At 36.7% G+C, this 22,628-nt stretch overlaps 1 protein-coding gene across 12 annotated transcripts in view; it reads left to right on the top strand.

The window, feature by feature from the left end:
• Positions 1 to 22,628, top strand: part of LOC144316026 (uncharacterized) — a 524,958-nt gene that overhangs the window by 298,373 nt on the left and 203,957 nt on the right. The window contains exon 4 of one of the 12 annotated variants that reach the window (XR_013381830.1): positions 6,292 to 6,910. The exons of the other annotated variants lie outside the window; for them this stretch is intronic. The gene's annotated coding sequence lies outside the window, so the exon portion shown is untranslated. Of the gene's footprint in view, positions 1 to 6,291; positions 6,911 to 22,628 lie in introns of those variants that run through there. 12 annotated transcript variants of the gene reach the window in all.

Raw genomic sequence — 22,628 nt, 5'->3', positions numbered from 1 at the left:
AGAATTTCCATTTTATTAGTTGGCTTTCCAGCACATAATCACAAGTGGAGTAAACTGATTAGGAATCTTGTCACATGAGGCTGTCTCTAGAGAGGGAATAGGAACAGAGCTGTATCAGATATGGTTATTAAGATTAACTAGAAGCATCACATTTGAGAAATTGGTATTAGAAGAATAGTAACTGATGTGCACAGCTGATGTAATGCAACAAATTTGGAGACATTGCAAGGGGTCAGGAAAAATAAACTGGTTGAGGTAAGGCTGAGAGTTTAGCCTCCATGGAGAGATTGGGAGGAGAGAGGCAATTGAACTTCCTTTTCTTGGTACTCGTTGAAAGTCTTACAGGCATGGTAACTGGTTGAAAAATATAGAATTCAGCCTAACTTCACTTCCTTTTTTTTCTTTTTTAATACTGCTATACATCCCTTTTTCTCGGAGTTGGTCCCCCAGTATCTAGTTAGAGTTGGCCATATTTTCTGTAACTCTGACTATCCCAGCCAAAAACGAAAATAAAAATCATAATTCAAAAGTTTTCATTCATGTATTTATTCACAAATATTTATTAAGTACCTTCTATATGACTATCAGTTCTAGATTCTTGTGGTATAGCAATGAACAATAAATAAAAATCCCTACTATAATCAAAATTACATTTGAGGAAGGAAGAAACAGAAAATTAACAAGATTAATATTTGAAATATATGATGTGATGAGGATTAAGGAGGGCGCTTGTGAGCGCACTGGGTATTATGTGTAAGTGAGGAATCACTAAATTCTACTCCTGAAACAAATATTACACTAAGTGCAATCCAATTAGAATTTAAATAAAACCTTGCAAAGTAGAAAAATAAAATAAAATGGGGTTAAAAAATTTAAATGAGATATTAAATTTTTGTATCATAATAGATCTTGGATATATGTTCTTTTGACTTTTTTAGTTTTGACTTTGAGTTTTTCATTTTACTTATATGTGAAAAGTGGACTGAAATAAGCTAAGAACTGAATAAAAAAATAAAATATATATTGTAATAGGTAAGTGCTAAAAAATAGAGGGCAGAGTACATGAAGTTTGTATGTAGTTAGCTGTGCTTTATAGTTTAGGTAGGGAAACCTGGAACAACTTCAATGAAAAGAAGACTTTTGAGTCAAAAGTTGAAAAAGGGCAGCGGTCAAGTACAATACAAGCAGAAGTAACAATGGGTGCAAAGATCCTGCAGAGGGAATGTGTCTGTTATAACCAGCTAGTGTGGTTGGGGCAGTGAGGGGAGACATATTATGGGAAAGGTTAGAGTGGTAAATGACAGGAAGGAGCACACATTTTATAAAGCTTGTATGTTGTCTGTTTTAGTCTCTTTAGGCTGTTGTAACAAAATACCATAGACTGAATAGCTTATAAACAAAAATTTATTTCTCGCAGTTCTGACAGGTGGAAATCCAGTATCAATAGCAGGATTCTTACAAAGGCCCTCTTTCAGGTTATAGACTACTGACTTCTTGCTATGTCCTCACACAGTAGAAGGGCCAAGCCAGCTCTCTGGAGTCTCTTTTATGAGGCACTAATCCCATTATAGAGGATCCACCCTCATGGCCTTAGCACCTCTCTAAGGCCCTACCTCCTAAAACTGCCACTTAGGGGTTAGGATTTAAACATGAATTTTGAGGGGACACAAATATTCAGACCATAGTAGTACCATAAGAATTTTGGCTTTTACTTAGAAGTCATTTTCAAAGAATTATTTCTGATTCCCACAGAGAAACAAACAAAACATTACAATAGTAAATAGCTAGTAAAAATAGCAAAATTTTCAGAATCATTCCCAAATGGTTACTGTCCTTGTCTATCTTTTGATTCCTGGAAGGTCTCATCTTGTCCTCCTATATTTCTTGCTGAAGATAATATGAAATTGAACCAAATAATAAAAATGAGTTACTTCATTTAAGTACTTACAGCTGAAATGTGAAACTTACATTACTAAAACTTCTTGGGTTAAGTGATTTTAATGCTGTGTCTATAAGTGTCCTATAACAAGACTTTTCCGTATATTGTATATTCTATATCGTGATATGGAAGCTGAAATTTTAATTTTTCCGTTGATTCAACCCAGTTGTAGCCTCCCTCTACTGCCAGTCCTCTAGCTGTGTGTCATAGTCAATAGATGCAGCTGATATTTTTCTTTAAGAAGTATATTTTGATATGGTATGTTTGATAGTATATTTTAAGTGGTGATTACATATTGATCTTTTGTCAGAATTTTTTAATTGGCATAAGCTCTTTGTCAAAGCATAATCTTTCACCTAATCTTCATGCTAATTAATGGAAGTCCAGGTTTAAATAACATATCTCCGTGAACTATTTTAGTGTAGGGATCAAATGCAACAAAACAGCTGTTCAAAACAGCAGCATTTCCAAAGGTTTATGAGAGCCTTAATTTATGGAATTTTATTTTAAAAATTGCGTTGTGTGTGGAGACTGTAAAGTCTGTTTCTAATATCCCACTGGAAACATATAGTCACTGAGGTTTGAAATATCTTAATCTCAAAGAGTCATAAAATGCCTATAGCACAGGGACTGCATGAAACAATACAAAGGAGAAAATTTCTGATATTGCGAAAGTCATAATATTGACTTCAGTAGAAAGTTTGAAAAAGAATATAGTAATTTTATTTCCTAGTTCAGAGAACACCAAACTCAGTTGGAAATCTAAGGTTGTGCAGTTACAATTAAAATACAGATAATATTTTCCAGAAGAAAATATATTTTCAAGTTTAATTTGGGGATATGGATTACATGGAAAAACTAAGCCATCTTTTATAGTGACTTCACTTAATAGATATTTTATATTAATGTAATGCTTTTTGAAGAAGATAGGATATAGTAAAAGAATAGACATTCTCCCATTCCTTTATTTTTAATCATAACTCCATCAGCGTGGTATTGAACTAGAGACAAATAAAATTCTGTAACTGAAGGTAAAATCATATAGGTCTACCACAGTGTACGTACAGTAATATAGTCAAAGAACCTAGAAGAATCTAGTAAACATATTAAAGTGTAAATATATATTAATTGTTTTTGTGGTTTTTTGTTCATTTTGTGATTAATGACATTTATAGGCTCCAGGAAAAGAGATTATCTATAAACCTTAATTCACAGGTAGTATTTTATTACATCTAATCCAGAAGTTTCCATACCTGGATGAAAATTAGAAACATTTAGGGGGACGGCTAAAACACATTGGTGCCTGGACATGCCCCTTTGAAAGGGAATCTTGGGGCAAAGACTAGTGTCTATATTTTATAGATTCCCAGTTGATTATAAGGCAGTGAGAATTAAGGATCTTTGACCTAACCTACATTGTTTCTTACTTCTGATTAAACCCGTTTTCCCCAGTTCTGTTATCTATGAATGAGGTGAGTAGGTTATCAACTTTTATAGAATACCTCTACACATATTTAAAGCCAACCTTATCAGTAGTTTCTCTACTGCTCATGTGTTCATAATTCATATCTTAGGAAAATAGGAGACCTGAGGAGAATTATGATAGGATTTTATAAATGTTTTTGATAACTGAGAACAGTGAGGCTGAGACACATGCGATGACTTGACTATGGCCTCTGGTGAACTGTGGCATCACTGTTGTAACCTCAAGAACACACACTTCTGCCTTTAATGTCCACTTCCTTGTGCTATATCACCTGAACTTGTTTGTCATCTCCTAAATGCTCTATTTTCTAATCTTTTTCAAATTCAGCATCTGTGCTGAGCTTTAGATGAATGGTATAGGGAATTACCATGCAATTTCTCTAATCCATGCAGTATATTTCCTTTCTTATCAATCCTGCTGATTCAAACTACAATCTGGAGTGATCATTACATCTTTCTCTGCTAGGTTAGCACTTTTCTCTATAGTCTTCATTTGGTGTATAATTTCTACTTCTTTCGCCTTTAAATGATGTTATATTTTACATTTTACCTTGTATTTTCTATACATTTCTTTATATTTATGGTCTCAAACTAAATGAAATTTGATATTATAATCAATGATTTTTATATTTTTTATGCTAAACAGTAGAAGTCAATATTTTTCTGATGTTTAATTTTATAAATTCTAGTCATCTGAAATAAATGATATTTTCACTTCTTATTTAAGTCATTGGTGTCTCTATAAACCATGCATGATTTTGGTAAAAGGCTATTTACCATGGACTCTGACACGCATGAGATTTAACTTTTACAATTTAAGTGTCTTACGATTTTATCCTAAATTAATTTTATATTTTTCCTCACTGCATTTCTGTAATTTCAGTACTACCATAAAAGCTACCTCTGGTGACCAAAACAGTACTTAAACATCTTGCTTATAAAGTCAAAGATACTGGAAGCTACCTTATCCTAGGAGACCTAGTTCTACATCTATTTCAGTGAAACTCAATACTCGTAACTCTTTTATTGAAATATAGTCAAAACTTATGTTTTAGTTAAAAGAACCTAACATGTTAACATGACAAAACTGATTTTACTAAGATTTAGAAGACACATTTTTCCCCGTTATTCAGAAAAAAAGAATGTCAGACTGAGGACCAAACAACTACACATGTGCAGGTTAGGCTTGTGTCCAAAAGTTTGGTGTCACATCTCTTCAATATATATTAAAAACAGAATGTATCAATCTAGAGAAAAAAAATAAGAATCTTAAGCAGGTTCAGGCTGAATCAACTTAGCCACCCAGGTACCCCTATCTTGTCTATTCTTAAACCTTTGCATTTTCATATAAATTATAGTAGAAGCTCCCCAATTTTCCTAAAAAATAACTGCTGGAATTTTTAAATGTAATTATGTTAATTACAGACATTGATCTGGGCATAATTAACATATTTAATATTGAGTCTTCTGATCCACAAATATGGCATTTCTCTCCATTTATTTATTTAACTATCAGCCCCATCAGATAGAATTACCCCTTCTACAGAGGGGTGCCTTGCCCAAGGTCTGATTTCCTTCATAGGGGAGGTACACATCTAGTAAGTGATCAGTGTGGGAGCATAAAAGGCTGTCCATATCAGCCAACTCTGGAGTCATATCAGGTCCCCATGGGGTCAGCTGAGGCTGTCACTGTACTTATATTACAGCTTGATTTATTCCTCTGCCTAAATCCTGCTTCCCCTCCTTTCTTTGTTAGACATTGTTGCAGGACTTCAAGTTGTATGGAACTTTGGCAACCTTTACATAACTGTAAAAGACAGAGAAAGAGGGAGGGAAGGAGGAATGGGGAGAGAAGGAGAAAGAGAGAAAATAAGAACCAGGATCCCTGGGTGGCGCAGCGGTTTAGCGCCTGCCTTCAGCCCAGGGCGTGATCCTGAAGTCCCAGAATTGAGTCCCACATCGGGCTCCCTGCATGGAGCCTGCTTCTCCCTCTGACTGTGTCTCTGCCTCTTTCTCTCTCATGAATAAATAAATAAAATCTTTAAAAAAAAAAAAGAATAAGAACCATAGAGAAGCTAACATAGAGTGAGTCCTAACACACTGAGCCACTGAACTAACCAGTGTTGGGCCTACCTATCTCTAGAAAGACTGATATGTAAGATCCACTAATAAACCCCTAATGTTTAAGCCACTTTAGTTATTCTGTTACTTGCAGTGGAAACATGTCTAAGAACTAACTTTTGTATCAGTTTTATTTCCATTTTCTACATTTTGGATGGTAAGGGAGAAACTTTGAATATTCTTACTGAAATCCAGTTCATGCTATCATATTTCCTGTTCTTCCAATTGAGTTTGCTTTTATTTATTTATTTTTTTAAGAGATTTTATTTATTTATTCATGAGAGACACAGAGAGAGAGAGAGGCAGAAACACAGGTAGAGGGAGAAGCAGGCTCCATGCAGGGAGTCTGATGTGGGACTTGATCCGGGGACTCCAAGATCACGCCCTGGGCCAGAGGCAGGCACTAAACCGCTGAGCCACCCAGAGATCCCGAGTTTGCTTTTAAATAAAATTGGAATAGTATGGCTTACTTTTTATCGAATTAATGATTCATGTATGATTATTTAGCTCTTATTACTGTATAATTTTAAGAAATCAATTTAAGAGAGATTTTAAAAAACAAATGGTAATTGCCTCTTATTTTCAGTAAGAGAAAATTGCTTAGGATCAAAATTTAGATCCAAAATGGTTTGAGTATATACTCCTCTATTTCTAACTACGCCAGACATTAAAACATTTGCCCAGGTTTAAGGAACAGTTAAAATAACAATTTAATTTTTGCTTATTTTGCTCATTTTATTTCTCAGCTGTCAATGCAAAGAATATAAATGAAGTTAAGACTTCAATGAAGAGGAGACTCTCTTTTGCTTCCTTGATGCCTCATGGAAGCAAGCCCTAAAACAGGTTAAGAGACTGTAACACCTGGGCTTCATGCATTTTTACAAACTTAAATTTTTTCATGGGTATGGAATGGGGGAAGGCATCAGTATTCAAGGGTCTGCTGTTTTACTGTATCATTTTTTTTCTACATCTTGGAGACACAATTCTGCATTTTATTTCTTATTGTACCATCACTTGGTCACTCAAGGTTTAAGGCCATTAATGTTCTAGAGTGTAGCCAACATGATTAGTACTTCTTTCTATTAGGGATGAAGCAGGTGAAGAAGATAAAAAATTACTTTATTTCCTGAATTTGAATTAGCCTAAAATGTAGATAAATTTGTGTTAGCCTCTGATCTTTTCTTTGCCATTGTCCTTTGCATGTGAACCATTCTTTAAAATTTCACAGGCCATTGAATGGACAGGCTGAGTAAGTTTATTACTATTTTGCTTGTTTGGATTTTTAGTATTCTTAGTTGTTTTTTTTTTTCTACCCTGAATTTTAAATGGTATGCTTTTTCATTTTTCTACCTTACTTTTTTTTGTCCTAACATTATTTTTGGTCAGAGTATCTCAAGGTAATGAAATTATAAGCAATTGAAAATATAGCATATTCACTTATTTTAACTGATGTTCTAGGAGATTTGTCGATGTCTAGACATTGTTAGGCACTGTTCTATTTCCAATAATTTAATTATTAATATTTATTAAAAATAAAATAGCTACTTTTTTGTAAGGATTTAATTATTAATGGAGAGAGAGCAGGGAGAGAGAGAGAGAGAACCCAAGCAGACTCTGCACTGAGCATGGAGCCCAGTGCAGGGCTCAATCTCATCACCCTGAGACCACAACCTGATCTGAAACTCAGCATTCAACCAACTGCCTAACCCAGGTGCCCCTAAAATAGCTACTTTTAATGCTTACTATGTCTGGCACTTTGTACTACATTGTGGATATAACAATTGGTGGGGAGAGAGACTTTACAAAAATGTACTTCCATAGAAAAGAAGCATCCAAAAATTAAAAAGTGAAAGCAAAATGGGAAAGGAAGATGGTGGAACAACTCTGCCATCCTAAACTCACTTCATCCCATGGACACCTACATATAGCTGCATCGTGCAACTAACTCAGAAAATGAAGACTGGTTGAACAGATTTTCTATAGTTACCAGTAGTGGAGAGGAGACCACATGGAAAAGGGTTAGAGGAGTGGGGTCATGGTTAGGAAACAAACTCCAGGTGAGACCAACTAATGGGAAAGACACCAGAAGCACAGAGAAGGGAGAGAAGCAGATGGATACAAGGCAACTTAAGCCCAGGGGAACCTGCAGTGGGAAGATAAATTTCCATAACATTTGGCTTTGAGAATCAGTGGGACTTCACCTTACAAGTTTTTACAATCAGCAGGGCTTAACTCTGGTACTTTAAAAACCACTAGGTTTAGCTCCTGATAAGCTGGGGGGCAATGCCTGCATAATAAGCAACCCTATGGGAATAGAGCATTGAGCAGCAGTTTAAAAAGCACCTGGGGTAAATGTGAAGGAGATTTATTTACTAATTTCAGAACATGTGCTGGAGGGTCAGGCATCTTTAGGAAACTTCTCCAAGAGCAAAAGGGCTGACAGATGACATTTCTTTCTGTGGCCCCCTCCCCCTCCCCAAGCCTAGATAGCTGGACACTTGTGAGAACCACTCTCCACCTATCTTGCTAATATTATGAACTCTGTCAGACCCTATTCTGCAGATCTGCCCCATCCAACTTGCCTTGCTCAGCAGGCATCCCTCCAAAGTGGATTCTGCACAACACATCCTGCAAGCAGACCATGCTAGGACTGGGACTAGCCCAAAGTGACTCCTGCCCTGGGGAGAAGACCTACAGATGGCCAACAGACACATGGATAGATGCCCAACATCACTGATCATCAGGGAAATGCAAGTCAAAACCACATTGAGATATCACTTTACACTAGTCAGAATGGCTAAAACAAAAAGATAGGAAATAACACATGTTGGTGAGAATACAGAGAAAAAGGAACCCTTGTACACTGTTGATAGCAATACAAATTGGTACAGTTACTGTGAAAGAGTATGGCAGTTGGCTCAAAAAAATTAAAAATAGAATTAACATATGATTTAGTAATCCACTACTGGGTATTTACCCAAAGAAAATCAAACAAACAAACAAAAACTAATTCAAAAGATATATGCACCCCTGTGTTTATTGTATCATTATTTATAGTAGCCAAGATATGGAAGCAATCCAAGTATCCATTGATAGATGAATGGTTAAAGAAGATACAGAGTTAGGTTTAGATATATAATGGACTAACACTCAGCCATAAAAAGAATGAATTCTTGACATTTGAAACAACATGAATGGACCTGAGGGTATTATGCTAAATGAAATAAGTCAGTCAGGAAAAGATAAAGATCATATAATATTCAATAATCATTAAAGTAGTCCTTTTTGAGAGCATTGAAAATATCACGATGTCACTTTTGACCTATTAACTGAAGTTCTTTGAAATATTATTCTCAATAGTGTCAAATTTACTTAAAAACCATGATTTTTGAACAAACATTAAGTGCACTCTAGTTAATAACTAGTTGATATAGTTGAATAATGCTACATTTATTTGCCATCCAGGTGTCACTATATGATGACAGGCTACACACAGGTTTGTGGATGTACCTGTAATGCCTGTGGTTGCACCTGGGAGGCCTGTGTAAGTATTGATCATTGAGAGGAATGGGAGGCAGGAGAGTTACAAAATAAGATAATGCTGTAGGGTAGGTCCCTTTAAAGGGAAAGTTGGAATGAGGCAGTCTCATAAAGTAGAATGCTAAAGTTATGCATATGCCTTCCTAAAGAGATTTGAGTGAGACTTATTTTTTTTATAGGAGAAAGAGGACTGCATAATATGCATTCTAGAAGCTGAGATTTGCACTGTTAATGTAATTTTTGGGGAGACGCCTGAGTGGCTCAGTGGTTGACCATCTGCATTCAGCTCAGGGCATGGTCCCAGGGTCCCAGGATCGAGTCCCAGATTGGGGTCCCCTCAATAAGCCTGCTTCTCCCTCTGCCTGTGTCTCTGCCTTTCTCTCTATGTCTCTTGTGAATAAATAAATGAAGTCTTTTAAAAAATGTATTGTTTTAGTTTTCCGAGTTTATAGACCCCTTCTTAAAGCCTAAAGTCTATTAAACCATTGATTTCTTCACAGCTTAGAAATCTAGCACTGAAGACAAAAAACAAACACACAATAAAACCCCTACAAAAATCAGTATATTTGTGTACTTGTGCATGCAATAGAAATATCTTGATGTAAGTATTTATCATTCCTCAGGATTTTTGAGGGAGAACACTTATTTTAATTCAGCAATATTAAGTACCTTATTTACACTGTGAAAATCATGCTACTACTCTTTCTAACTATTTTGGTTGTCATCTACTCAGTTCCTTTTAAGTAATACTAGCTACAAAGCAAAACTTGGCAAATAATACCAATAGAGGGTTTAATTTTCTTTTGAGATTTAATTCAATAATGAGTTCTAAATGATAATTATTATTTTAAAATTCAAGTTAGTTAACACATAATATAGTATTGATTTCAGGAGTAGAATTTAGTGATTCATCATTTACATATAACACCCAGTGTTCATCCCCAACACCCAATTTAATACCCATCACCCAATTAGCCCACTCCCCTAAATCCCCTCCAGGAACCCCCATTTTATTCTATTAACTATAGAGTCTCTTATGGTTTACCTCCCTCTCTGTTTTTATTTTATTTTTCCTTCCTTCCCCTATATTCATCCCTTTTGTTTCTTAAGTTCAGCATGTGAGTGAAATCATATATTTGTCTTTCTCTGACTGACTTATTTCATGTTGCATAATACACTCTAGTTAAATCTATATTGTTGCAAATGACAAAAATTTCATTCTTTTTGATGGCTGAGTAATATTCCAGTGTGTGCGTGTGTGTGTGTGTGTGTGTGTGTGTGTGTGTCTGTCTGTCTTTGTGTAAAACTTCTTTATCCATTCATCAGTCAATGGACATTTGGGCTCTTTTCATAATTTGGCTATTTTTGATAGTGCTACTACAAACATCGGGGTGCATGTGCCCTTTGGAATCAGCACTTTTGTATCCTTTGATTAGATACCTAGCAATGCAATTGCTGGGTGGTAGGGTAGTTCTATTTTTAACTTTTTGAGGAACTTCCGTACTATTTTACAGAGTGGCTATACCACTTTGCATTTCCACCAACAGCGCAAAAATGTTCCCCTTTCTCCACATCTTCACCAAAATCTGCTTTTTCTGAGTTATTAATTTTAGCAATCATGACAAGTATGAGGTAGTATCTTATCATGGTTTTGATTTGTATTTCCCTGATGATGAGTGATTTTGAGCATCTTTTTATGTCTATGTTGGCCATTTGTCTGTCTTCTTTGGAGAAATGACTGTTCACATCTTCTGTCCATTTCTTAACTAGATGATTTATTTTTTGGTTATTGATATTGATAAGTTCTTTATAGATTCTGGATTCTAGCCCTTTTTTCCACTAGATCTTTGCAAATGTCTTTTCCCATTCTATCAGTCTATTTTAGTTTGCTGTTTCCTTCAGTCAATTTTAGTTTATTGTTTCCTTCACTATGCATGAGCTTTTTATCATGATGAAGTCCCAGTAGTTCATTTTTGCTTTTGTTCCCCTAGCCTACAAAGATATGTCTAGTAAAAAGTTGCTGCAACCAATATAAAAAAGGTTGTTGCCTGTTTTTTCATCTAGAATTTTGATAGATTGCTGTCTTATATGTAAGCCTTTCATCCATTTTGAATTTATTTTTGTATATGGTGTAAGAAAGTGGTCCAGTTTCATTCTTCTGCATGTCAACTGTCTGGTTTTCCCAACACCATTTGTTGAAGAGACTGTTTTTTCCCCAATTGGCTATTCTTTACTGTTTTGTCAAACATTAGCTAACCATATAGTCATGGGTCCATTTCCAGGTATTCTATTCTGTTCCATTGATCTATGTGTCTGGTTTTGTGCCAGTATCATACTACTTTAATGATTACAGTTTTATAATACAGCTTGAAGTCTGGGATTGTGATGTCTCCCACTTTGCTTTTTGTTGTTGTTGTTGTTGTTATTTTTTCAATATTACTTTGACAATTCAGGGACTTATCTGCTTCCATGCAAATTTTAGAATTATTTGTTCTAGCGCTATGAAAAACATTGTTGTTTTTTTGATCAGGATTACATTGAAAGTGTAGATTGCTTTGGGTAGTATAGATGTTTTAACAGTATTTGTTCTTCTAATCCATGAGCATGAAATGTTTTTCCATTTCTTTAAGTCTTCCTCAATTTCTTTTATAAGTATTCTATGGTTTTCAGTGTACAGATCTTTTCCCTCTTTGGTTAGGTTTATTCCTAGGTGCCTTATGGTTTTAGGAGCAGTTTTAAATGGGGTTGATTCCTTGATTTCCCTTTCTGCTGCTTTACTATTGGTGTATAGAAATGCAACAGATTTCTGTACATTGATTTTATATTCTGTGACTTTGCTGAATGCATGAATCAGTTCTAGCAACTTTTTGATGGAGTCTTTTGGGTATTCAAAATAGAGTATCATATTATCTGTGAAGAGTGAGAGTTTGACTTCTTCCTCGCAGATTTGGATGCCTTTTATTTCTTTTTGTTGTCTGATTGCTGGGGCTAGGACTTCTTGTACTATGTCGAACAACAGTGGTGAGAGTAGACATCCCTATCGTGTTCCTGACCTTAGGTGAAAATCTTCCAGTTTTTACCCATTGTGGATATTACCTGTGTGTTTTTCATATATGGCCTTTATGATGTTGATGTGTGTTCTTTCTTCTATCCCTACTTTCTTGAGGGTTTTTGTCCAGAAAGAACACTGTACTTTGTCAAATGCTTTTTCTGCATCCATTGAGAGGATCATATGGTTCTTATCCTTTCTTTTATTAATGTGATGTATCATGTTGATTGTTTTGCAGATACTGAACCACCCCTGAAGCCCAGGAATGAATCCCACTTGATCATGATGAGTAATCCCTTTAATGTACTGTTGGGTTAGATTAGCTAGTATCTTGAGAATTTTGCATCCATGTTCATCAGGGATACTGGATACAGGATAATTCTCCTTTTTAGTGGCATCTTTGTCTGGTTTTGGAATCAAGGAAATTCTGGCCTCATAGAATGAGTTTGGAAGTTTTCTTTATCTTTCTTTCTCTCTTTTTTTTTCTTTATTTTCTTTTCTTTTCTTTTTTCTTTTCTTTTGAACAGCTTTATAAGAATAGGTATTAACTCTTTAAATGTTTGGTAGAATTCCCCTGGGAAGTCTTCTGCCCCTGGACACTTGTTTTTTGGGAGAGTTTTGATTACTGATTCAATTTCTTTGCTGGTTATGGGTCTGTTCAAATTTCCTATTATTCTTGTTTCAGTTTTGGTAATTTATATGTTTCTAAGAATTTATCTATTTCTTCCAGATTGCCTTTGTTGGCATATAATTGCTCATAATATTCTCTTATAATTATTTGTATTTCCGTGGTATTTGTTATGATCTGTTCTCTTTCATAGTGACTTTACTCATTTGAGTCCTTTCTCTTTTCTTTTTGATAAGTCTGGCTAAAGGTTTATCAATTTTGTTAATTCCTTCAAAGAACCAACTCCTAGTTTCATTGATCTGTTGTACTGTTTTTTGATTTCTATATTATTTATTTCTGCTCTGGTCTTAATTATCTCCCTTCTTCCTTTAGTTTTAGGCTTTATTTGCTGTTCTTTTTCCAGCTCCTGTAGGTGTAAGGTTAGTTGTGTATTGGAGACTTCCTGCTTTTAGAGCAAGGCCTGTATTGCTATATACTTCCCCCTTAGGACCACGTTTGCTATGTCCCAAAGGTTTGGGACTGTTGTCATTTTTCATTTTCATTTGCTTCCATGTATTTTTAAAACATTTCTTCTTTAATTTCCAGGTTAACCCATTCATTCTTTAGTAGCATGTTCTTTAACCTCCTTGTATTTTCAGTGTTTTATTCTTTAAAGGGATATTCTTTAATTTCTAAATATTTTCAGTCTTTCCAAATTTTTTTTCTTGTAGTCGTCTTCAAGTTTTATAGTGTTGTGATCTGAAAACAGGCATGGTATGATCTCAATCTTTTCATACTGATTGAGGGCTGATTTGTAATCTAGTATGTGATTTTGTGGAGTTCATGTGCACTCATATGTATATTCTGCGCTTTAGGATGAAATGCTTGAATATATCCATTAAATCCATCTGGTCCAGTGTGTCATTCAAAGCCATTGATCTTGTTTCCTTGTTGATCTTCTGTTTAAATGATCTGTCCATTGCTCTAAGTGCAGTGTTAGAGTCCCCTACTATAATATTATTATTATTGAGTTTAAGTTTGTTATTAATTGTCTTATATATTTGGCTGCCCCCAAGTTAGAGGCATAAATACCTACTATTGTTATATCTTCTTGTTGGATAGACCCCTTTATTATGATATAGTGTCCTTCTTCAACTCTTATTACAGTTTTTGGTTTAAAATATAGTTTGTCTGACATAAGGATGGCTACTCCAGGTTTCTTTTGATGTCCATTAGCATGATATATAGTTATCCACCCCCTCACTTTCAATCTGGAGGTGTTCTTGGGTCTAAAGTGAGTCTCTTGTAAGCAGTATATCAATGGGTCTTGTCTTTTTTTTTTTTTTTTTTAATCTATTTGGATACCTTATGTCTTCTGATTGGAGCATTTAGTTCATTTGCATTCAGAGTAATTATTGGTAGATATGAATTTGGTGCCATTATATTACCTGTAAAGTCACTGTTCTTACAGATTGTCTCTGTTTCTTTCTAGACTTTGTTGCTTTTGGTCTCTCTTTCCTGCTCAAAGAGTCCCCTGGAATGTTTCTTCAAAGGCTGGTTTAGTGTTCACAAACTCCTTTAGTTTTTGATTGTCTTAGAAACTGTTTATCTCGACTTCTATACTAAATGACAGCCTTGCTATATTCTTGACTGCATATTTTTCTCTTTCACATGTTGACTATATCATACTACTTTATTCTGACCTGCCATGTTTCTGTGGACAGATCTGCTGCTAACCTTATGTGTCTATCCTTATAGGTTAAGGACCTTTTGTCCCTAGCTACATATTTTTAAGATTTATTTATTTATTTATTTATTTATTTATCTATTTATTTATTTAAGACAGAAAGAGAGAGAAACAGAGAGACAGGCAGAGGGAGAAGAGGTCTCCATGCTGGGAGCCTGACTTGGGACTCCCGGTCTCCAGGATCACACCCTGGGCTGAAGGTGGCGCTAAACCGCTAAGCCACCGGGGCTGCCGTCTTTTTTTTTTTTTTTTTTTTTTTAAGATTTTAGTCCCGGAGGGAGAGGCAAGATGGCGGAAGAGTAGGGTCTCCAAATCACCTGTCTCCACCAAATTACCTAGAAAACCTTCAAATTATCCTGAAAATCTATGAATTCGGCCTGAGAATTAAAGAGAGAACACCTGGAATGCTACAGTGAGAAGAGTTCGCGCTTCTATCAAGTACAACTTGCTTTTGGCCACTCTGCACTGAGCAAAATGACTAGAAGGCAAACCTCACCTCAAAAGAAAGAATCAGAAACAGTCCTCTCTCCCACAGAGTTACAAAATCTGGATTACAATTCAATGTCAGAAAACCAATTCAGAAGCACTATTATACAGCTACTGGTGGCTCTAGAAAAAAGCATAAAGGACTCAAGAGACTTCATGACTGCAGAATTTAGAGCTAATCAGGCAGAAATTAAAAATCAATTGAATGAGATGCAATCCAAACTAGAAGTCCTAACGACGAGGGTTAACGAGGTGGAAGAAGGAGTGAGTGACATAGAAGACAAGTTGATAGCAAAGAGGGAAACTGAGGAAAAAAGAGACAAACAATTAAAAGACCATGAAGATAGAATAAGAGAAGTAAACGACAGCCTGAGGAAGAAAAACTTACGTTTAATTGGTGTTCCCGAGGGTGCCGAAAGGGACAGAGGGCCAGAATATGTATTTGAACAAATTCTAGCTGAAAACTTTCCTAATCTGGGAAGGGAAACAGGCATTCAGATCCAGGAAATAGAGAGATTCCCCCCCCTAAAATCAATAAAAACCGTTCAACACCTCGACATTTAATAGTGAAGCTTGCAAATTCCAAAGATAAAGAGAAGATCCTTAAAGCAGCAAGAGACAAGAAATCCCTGACTTTTATGGGGAGGAGTATTAGGGTAACAGCAGACCTCTCCACAGAGACCTGGCAGGCCAGAAGGGGCTGGCAGGATATATTCAGGGTCCTAAATGAGAAGAACATGCAACCACGAATACTTTATCCAGCAAGGCTCTCATTCAGAATGGAAGGAGAGATAAAGAGCTTCCAAGACAGGCAGCAACTAAAAGAATATGTGACCTCCAAACCAGCTCTGCAAGAAATTTTAAGGGGGACTCTTAAAATTCCCCTTTAAGAAGAAGTTCAGTTGAACATTCCACAAAAACAAGGACTGAATAGTTATCATGATGACACTAAATTCATATCTCTCAATAGTAACTCTGAATGTGAACGGGCTTAATGACCCCATCAAAAGGCACAGGGTTTCAGACTGGATAAAAAAGCAGGACCCATCTATTTGCTGTCTACAAGAGACTCATTTTAGACAGAAGGACACCTACAGCCTGAAAATAAAAGGTTGGAGAACCATTTACCATTCGAATGGTCCTCAAAAGAAAGCAGGGGTAGCCATCCTTATATCAGATAAACTAAAATTTACCCCAAAGACTGTAGTGAGAGATGAAGAGGGACACTATATCATACTTAAAGGATCTATTCAACAAGAGGACTTAACAATCTTCAATATATATGCCCCGAATGGGGGAGCTGCCAAATATATAAATCAATTATTAACCAAAGTGAAGAAATACTTAGATAATAATACACTTATACTTGGTGACTTCAATCTAGCTCTTTCTATACTCGATAGGTCTTCTAAGCACAACATCTCCAAAGAAACGAGAGCTTTAAATGATACACTGGACCAGATGGATTTCACAGATATCTACAGAACTTTACATCCAAACTCAACTGAATACACATTCTTCTCAAGCGCACATGGAACTTTCTCCAGAATAGACCACATGTTGGGTCACAAATCGGGTCTGAACCGATACCAAAAGATTGGGATCGTCCCCTGCATATTCCCAGACCATAATGCCTTGAAATTAGAACTAAATCACAACAAGAAGTTTGGAAGGACCTCAAACACGTGGAGGTTAAGGACCATCCTGCTAAAAAATGAAAGGGTCAACCAGGAAATTAAGGAAGAATTAAAAAGATTCATGGAAACTAATGAGAATGAAGATACAACCGTTCAAAATCTTTGGGATGCAGCAAAAGCAGTCCTAAGGGGGAAATACATCGCAATACAAGCATCCATTCAAAAACTGGAAAGAACTCAAATACAAAAGCTAACCTTACACATAAAGGAGCTAGAGAAAAAACAGCAAATAGATCCTACACCCAAGAGAAGAAGGGAGTTAATAAAGATTCGAGCAGAACTCAACAAAATCGAGACCAGAAGAACTGTGGAACAGAACAACAGAACCAGGAGTTGGTTCTTTGAAAGAATTAATAAGATAGATAAACCATTAGCCAGCCTTATTAAAAAGAAGAGAGAGAAGACTCAAATTAATAAAATCATGAATGAGAAAGGAGAGATCACTACCAACACCAAGGAAATACAAACGATTTTAAAAACATATTATGAACAGCTATACACCAATAAATTAGGCAATCTAGGAGAAATGGATGCATTCCTGGAAAGCCACAAACTACCAAAACTGGAACAGGAAGAAATAGAAAACCTGAACAGGCCAATAACCAGGGAGGAAATTGAAGCAGTCATCAAAAACCTCCCAAGACACAAGAGTCCAGGGCCAGATGGCTTCCCTGGGGAATTTTATCAAACGTTTAAAGAAGAAACCATACCTATTCCCCTAAAGCTGTTTGGAAAGATAGAAAGAGATGGAGTACTTCCAAATTCGTTCTATGAGGCCAGCATCACCTTAATTCCAAAACCAGACAAAAACCCCACCAAAAAGGAGAATTACAGACCAATATCCCTGATGAACATGGATGCAAAAATTCTCAACAAGATACTGGCCAATAGGATCCAACAATACATTAAGAAAATTATTCACCATGACCAAGTAGGATTTATCCCTGGGACACAAGGCTGGTTCAACACCCGTAAAACAATCAATGTGATTCATCATATCAGCAAGAGAAAAACCAAGAACCATATGATCCTCTCATTGGATGCAGAGAAAGCATTTGACAAAATACAGCATCCATTTCTGATCAAAACTCTTCAGAGTGTAGGGATAGAGGGAACATTCCTCGACATCTTAAAAGCCATCTATGAAAAGCCCACAGCAAATATCATTCTCAATGGGGAAGCACTGGGAGCCTTTCCCCTAAGATCAGGAACAAGACAGGGATGTCCACTCTCACCACTGCTGTTCAACATAGTACTGGAAGTCCTAGCCTCAGCAATCAGACAACAAAAAAGACATTAAAGGCATTCAAATTGGCAAAGAAGAAGTCAAACTCTCCCTCTTCGCCGATGACATGATACTCTACATAGAAAAGCCAAAAGTCTCCACCCCAAGATTGCTAGAACTCATACAGCAATTCGGTAGCGTGGCAGGATACAAAATCAATGCCCAGAAATCAGTGGCATTTCTATACACTAACAATGAGACTGAAGAAAGAGAAATTAAGGAGTCAATCCCATTTACAATTGCACCCAAAAGCATAAGATACCTAGGAATAAACCTAACCAAAGATGTAAAGGATCTATACCCTCAAAACTATAGAACACTTCTGAAAGAAATTGAGGAAGACACAAAGAGATGGAAAAATATTCCATGCTCATGGATTGGCAGAATTAATATTGTGAAAATGTCAATGTTACCCAGGGCAATATACACGTTTAATGCAATCCCTATCAAAATCCATGGACTTTCTTCAGAGAGTTAGAACAAATTATTTTAAGATTTGTGTGGAATCAGAAAAGACCCCGAATAGCCAGGGGAATTTTAAAAAAGAAATCCATATCTGGGGGCATCACAATGCCAGATTTCAGGTTGTACTACAAAGCTGTGGTCATCAAGACAGTGTGGTACTGGCACAAAAACAGACACATAGATCAGTGGAACAGAATAGAGAATCCAGAAGTGGATCCTGAACTTTATGGTCAACTAATATTCGATAAAGGAGGAAAGACTATCCATTGGAAGAAAGACAGTCTCTTCAATAAATGGTGCTGGGAAAATTGGACATCCACATGCAGAAGAATAAAACTAGACCACTCTCTTTCACCATACACAAAGATAAACTCAAAATGGATGAAAGATCTAAATGTGAGACAAGATTCCATCAATATCCTAGAGAAGAACACAGGCAACACCCTTTTTGAACTCGGCCATAGTAACTTCTTGCAAGATACATCCACGAAGGCAAAAGAAACAGAAGCAAAAATGAACTATTGGGACTTCATCAAGATAAGAAGCTTTTGCGCAGCAAAGGATACAGTCAACAAAACTCAAAGACAACCTACAGAATGGGAGAAGATATTTGCAAATGACATATCAGATAAAGGGCTAGTTTTCAAGATCTATAAAGAACTTATTAAACTCAACACCAAAGAAACAATCCAATCATGAAATGGGCAAAAGACATGAACAGAAATCTCACAGAGGAAGATATAGACATGGCCAACATGCATATTGGAAAATGCTCTGCATCACTTGCCATCAGGGAAATACAAATCAAAACCACAATGAGATACCACCTCACACCAGTGAGAATGGGGAAAATTAGCAAGGCAGGAAACAACAAATGTTGGAGAGGATGCGGAGAAAAGGGAACCCTCTTACACTGTTGGTGGGAATGTGAACTGGTGCAGCCACTCTGGAAAACTGTGTGGAGGTTCCTCAAACAGTTAAAAATATACCTGCCCTACGACCCAGCAATTGCACTGTTGGGGATTTACCCCAAAGATACAAATGCAATGAAACGCCGGGACACCTGCACCCCGATGTTTATAGCAGCAATGGCCACGATAGCCAAACTGTGGAAGGAGCCTCGGTGTCCAACGAAAGATGAATGGTTAAAGAAGATGTGGTTTATGTATACAATGGAATATTACTCAGCTATTAGAAATGACAAATACCCACCATTTGCTTCAACTTGGATGGAACTGGAGGGTATTATGCTGAGTGAAGTAAGTCAGTCGGTGAAGGACAAACATTATATGTTCTCATTCATTTGAGGAATATAAATATTAGTGAAAGGGAATATAAGGGAAGGGAGAAGAAATGTGTGGGAAATATCAGAAAGGGAGACAGAACGTAAAGACTGCTAACTCTGGGAAATGAACTAGGGGTGGTGGAAGGGGAGAAGGGTGGGGGGTGGGAGTGAATGGGTGACGGGCACTGGGGGTTATTCTGTATGTTAGTAAATTGAACACCAATAAAAAATAAATTAAAAAAAATAAGATTTTAGTCCCTAGCTACTTTAAGAATTTTACAAATTTCATTATGGTATGTGTTGGTGTTGACCTGTTTTTGTTGATTTTGAGGGGAGTTCTCTGTGCCTCTTGAACTTGAATACCTGTTTCCTTCTCCAGATTAGGGAAGGTCTCAGTTATAATTTGTTCCAAGAGACCTTATGCCACCTTTTCCTACTGTTCTGGGACTCCTATGATATGGAGATTATTGTGCTTTGTGGAGTCACTGAGTTCCCTAAGTCTGTATTCCTGATCGAATAGTTTTCTTTTCCTCTTCTTTTCAGGTGCATTTTTTCCACAATTTTGTCTTCTATATCATTTATTCATTCCTCTGCTTCTTCCATCTTCATTGTGATTACATCCAGTCAATTTTGTATCTCACTTTTTTATTTCAGCCTGATTAGTTTTGGGGTTTTTAATCTCTGTAGCCAGGATTTCTCTGGTGTCTTCCATGGTGCTTTCAAGCTCAGCTAATATTCTTACGACTGTTGTTCTAAATTCTTGATCAAATACATTGTTTATATCTGTGTTGAGTGATTTCTTCTTGATCTTTCCTTTGGAGAGAATCCCTTCATCTTGTCATTATGTCTAGGTTTCTGTCTTTCATTTGTTATGAAAGCTTATATTTCTTGCTCCTGAGAATAATACTATATTAAGAAGGGATTCTGTACTGTCCCGAGCTGTCCAGAGCACTAAGGAAATGTTTCTGGCATATGCTGTGTGCACTCTGCTGTTGTGTTTTGGCTACTCTTTCCCATAAGTCAGTCCTCTGCAGAGTTCCTTCTTATTTGCAGTGGGGAGTGTTTAGACCTTTAACAAGTGTGCTTTGATTTGCTTGTTAAGTAAACCTAATTTAAAAAAACAAAAAAAGGCCTGATCCAAGAAAAGCAAAAAGGAAAAGAAAGAGGAAAGCAAAAAAAATGGCAGACAAAAAAGTATGAGATACTGATTCCAAAGAAAAAGAAGGAAAAATGAAAGCAGAAAAAAAAAGCCTGATCCAAAGAATGAGGAATCAAGCCAACAAGTGAACAAAAAATCTAAAAGCCTGCCAAAGAAAATAGGAAAAAAAAATATAATTAAAATAAATATATAAAACATTTTAAATAAATAAAAATTAAAAATGGGGAAAAAAAGCCTGGTCCTATCTCCACTAAAACTGAACCTGATGCTTTTTAGAGCACTCTAGGATCAACAACTTTGCAGCCTGTGCTGATCTTCTGTGAGTGAGGCCCACAGCACTGGCTCAGAGTTATAGTCATACTTGACCTAATAAAGAAGCCCCTGCTGGGCACAGGAGGGCAAGGTTTGGTGTGTTTTTCTCTGAAGTCTGATAGTGCTGGTGGGCTGGGGGAGGGAGTGGCCGGGGCTGGGGGTAATGGGTGTGGGAGTAGTGTGTGGAAAATGCTATCACCCTGCCCTCTTGTACCATCTGTGCTGGGCATGAGCATACCCAGCCCCACAGTTCTCCTGTGTTTTATCTTGGCTGTGGCTGGGATTCAAAACAAATCTTCAAGTATCTAGCAGTGCACAGACTGCTCCCTTCCCTTGGAGGAGAGCCTCACAGTGCTGCACCCAGCACGTTTCTGTCCCAGAAAAGCAGTTGCACACCTGCGTGAGTGCTCGGAGTCCATGTTGAAACACAGTGAAAAGCTGTGATCAGGTTATCTGCCTTCTGTGTGCCTCTGCCCCCTGCTGTTGAGTGGCTGCTCTATACCACCTGGTGCAGCTTTTGTCCTTGGAGAGGCAAAATACCCTCTTCCAAATGCACTCCTGGAAGGGAAATGTTCTCTCCCAGTGTGACCCAGAGGATCTCCACACCATAGCACCTTGCATGAACCCCACGCCCTGTTCTCTCTCCTACTCTTTCCCTCTTCTTGACTTCTGTCCATGAAAAGGGCTTCCACCCATCTGTGGTGCTGTGGTTTTTCTCTTGCCCAGTTCTTGTCTCTGATGCTGGCATCTGTCACATTCTCTCCCTCCAATTGTGCAGATTGTTTTCTTAATCCTCAGATCAATTTCCTAGTTGTTCAGAATGATTTGATGTTGATCTAGCTGTTTCAAGGGACAAGATAAGTCCAGAGTCCCCCTACTACTCTGCCATTTTCACTCCTGAAAGCCCTAAATTATTATTATTAAATTTTAACTTTCTTTTATCATTGAAAAATATATAATGGCTTCATTTTACAGTGATGGTGGGAAATTCCAGTTCAGAAAAGGAAACTGAAAATATTCCCCTTGGCAAAATTTCTTTAGAATTTATATCTGTATTCATCTGCATAACTGTGATTAAAATAAAGTTAGAGTGTGGCTTCTAAGTCTTAATGATTTGTGTCAAACGCTTCTGGCAGCAGGTAAATGCAAGTGTTTTCTTAGTTTTGGTTGTATTTTTGGTTGATTCTCCCAGATTACAGTTTCATTAATATGATAAATTTTCTGGCCACAGATACATAGGGTACATAAGTAAAAGAAATTTGCCTTTCTATTTTTGGCTATTTCGTGACTTTTTTTTTCCTCCTTAACTCACATTGTACATCTGCCTCACCCTCAGCTGAATATCTTGAACTTCCTAATCTTTCTACTACCGAACTGCTCAACCCAGAAACATGTGTATTTGGCCTTTGATCTTTTCTTTTCCAAGTGGATTTTCCTGTCCCTTATAAAAA

Source organism: Canis aureus, chromosome 1, assembly GCF_053574225.1.
Source record: "Canis aureus isolate CA01 chromosome 1, VMU_Caureus_v.1.0, whole genome shotgun sequence".
Classification (NCBI taxonomy): domain Eukaryota; kingdom Metazoa; phylum Chordata; class Mammalia; order Carnivora; family Canidae; genus Canis; species Canis aureus.
Note: the sequence above shows the minus strand (reverse complement) of the source record. Positions and strands in the feature narration are given on the sequence as shown.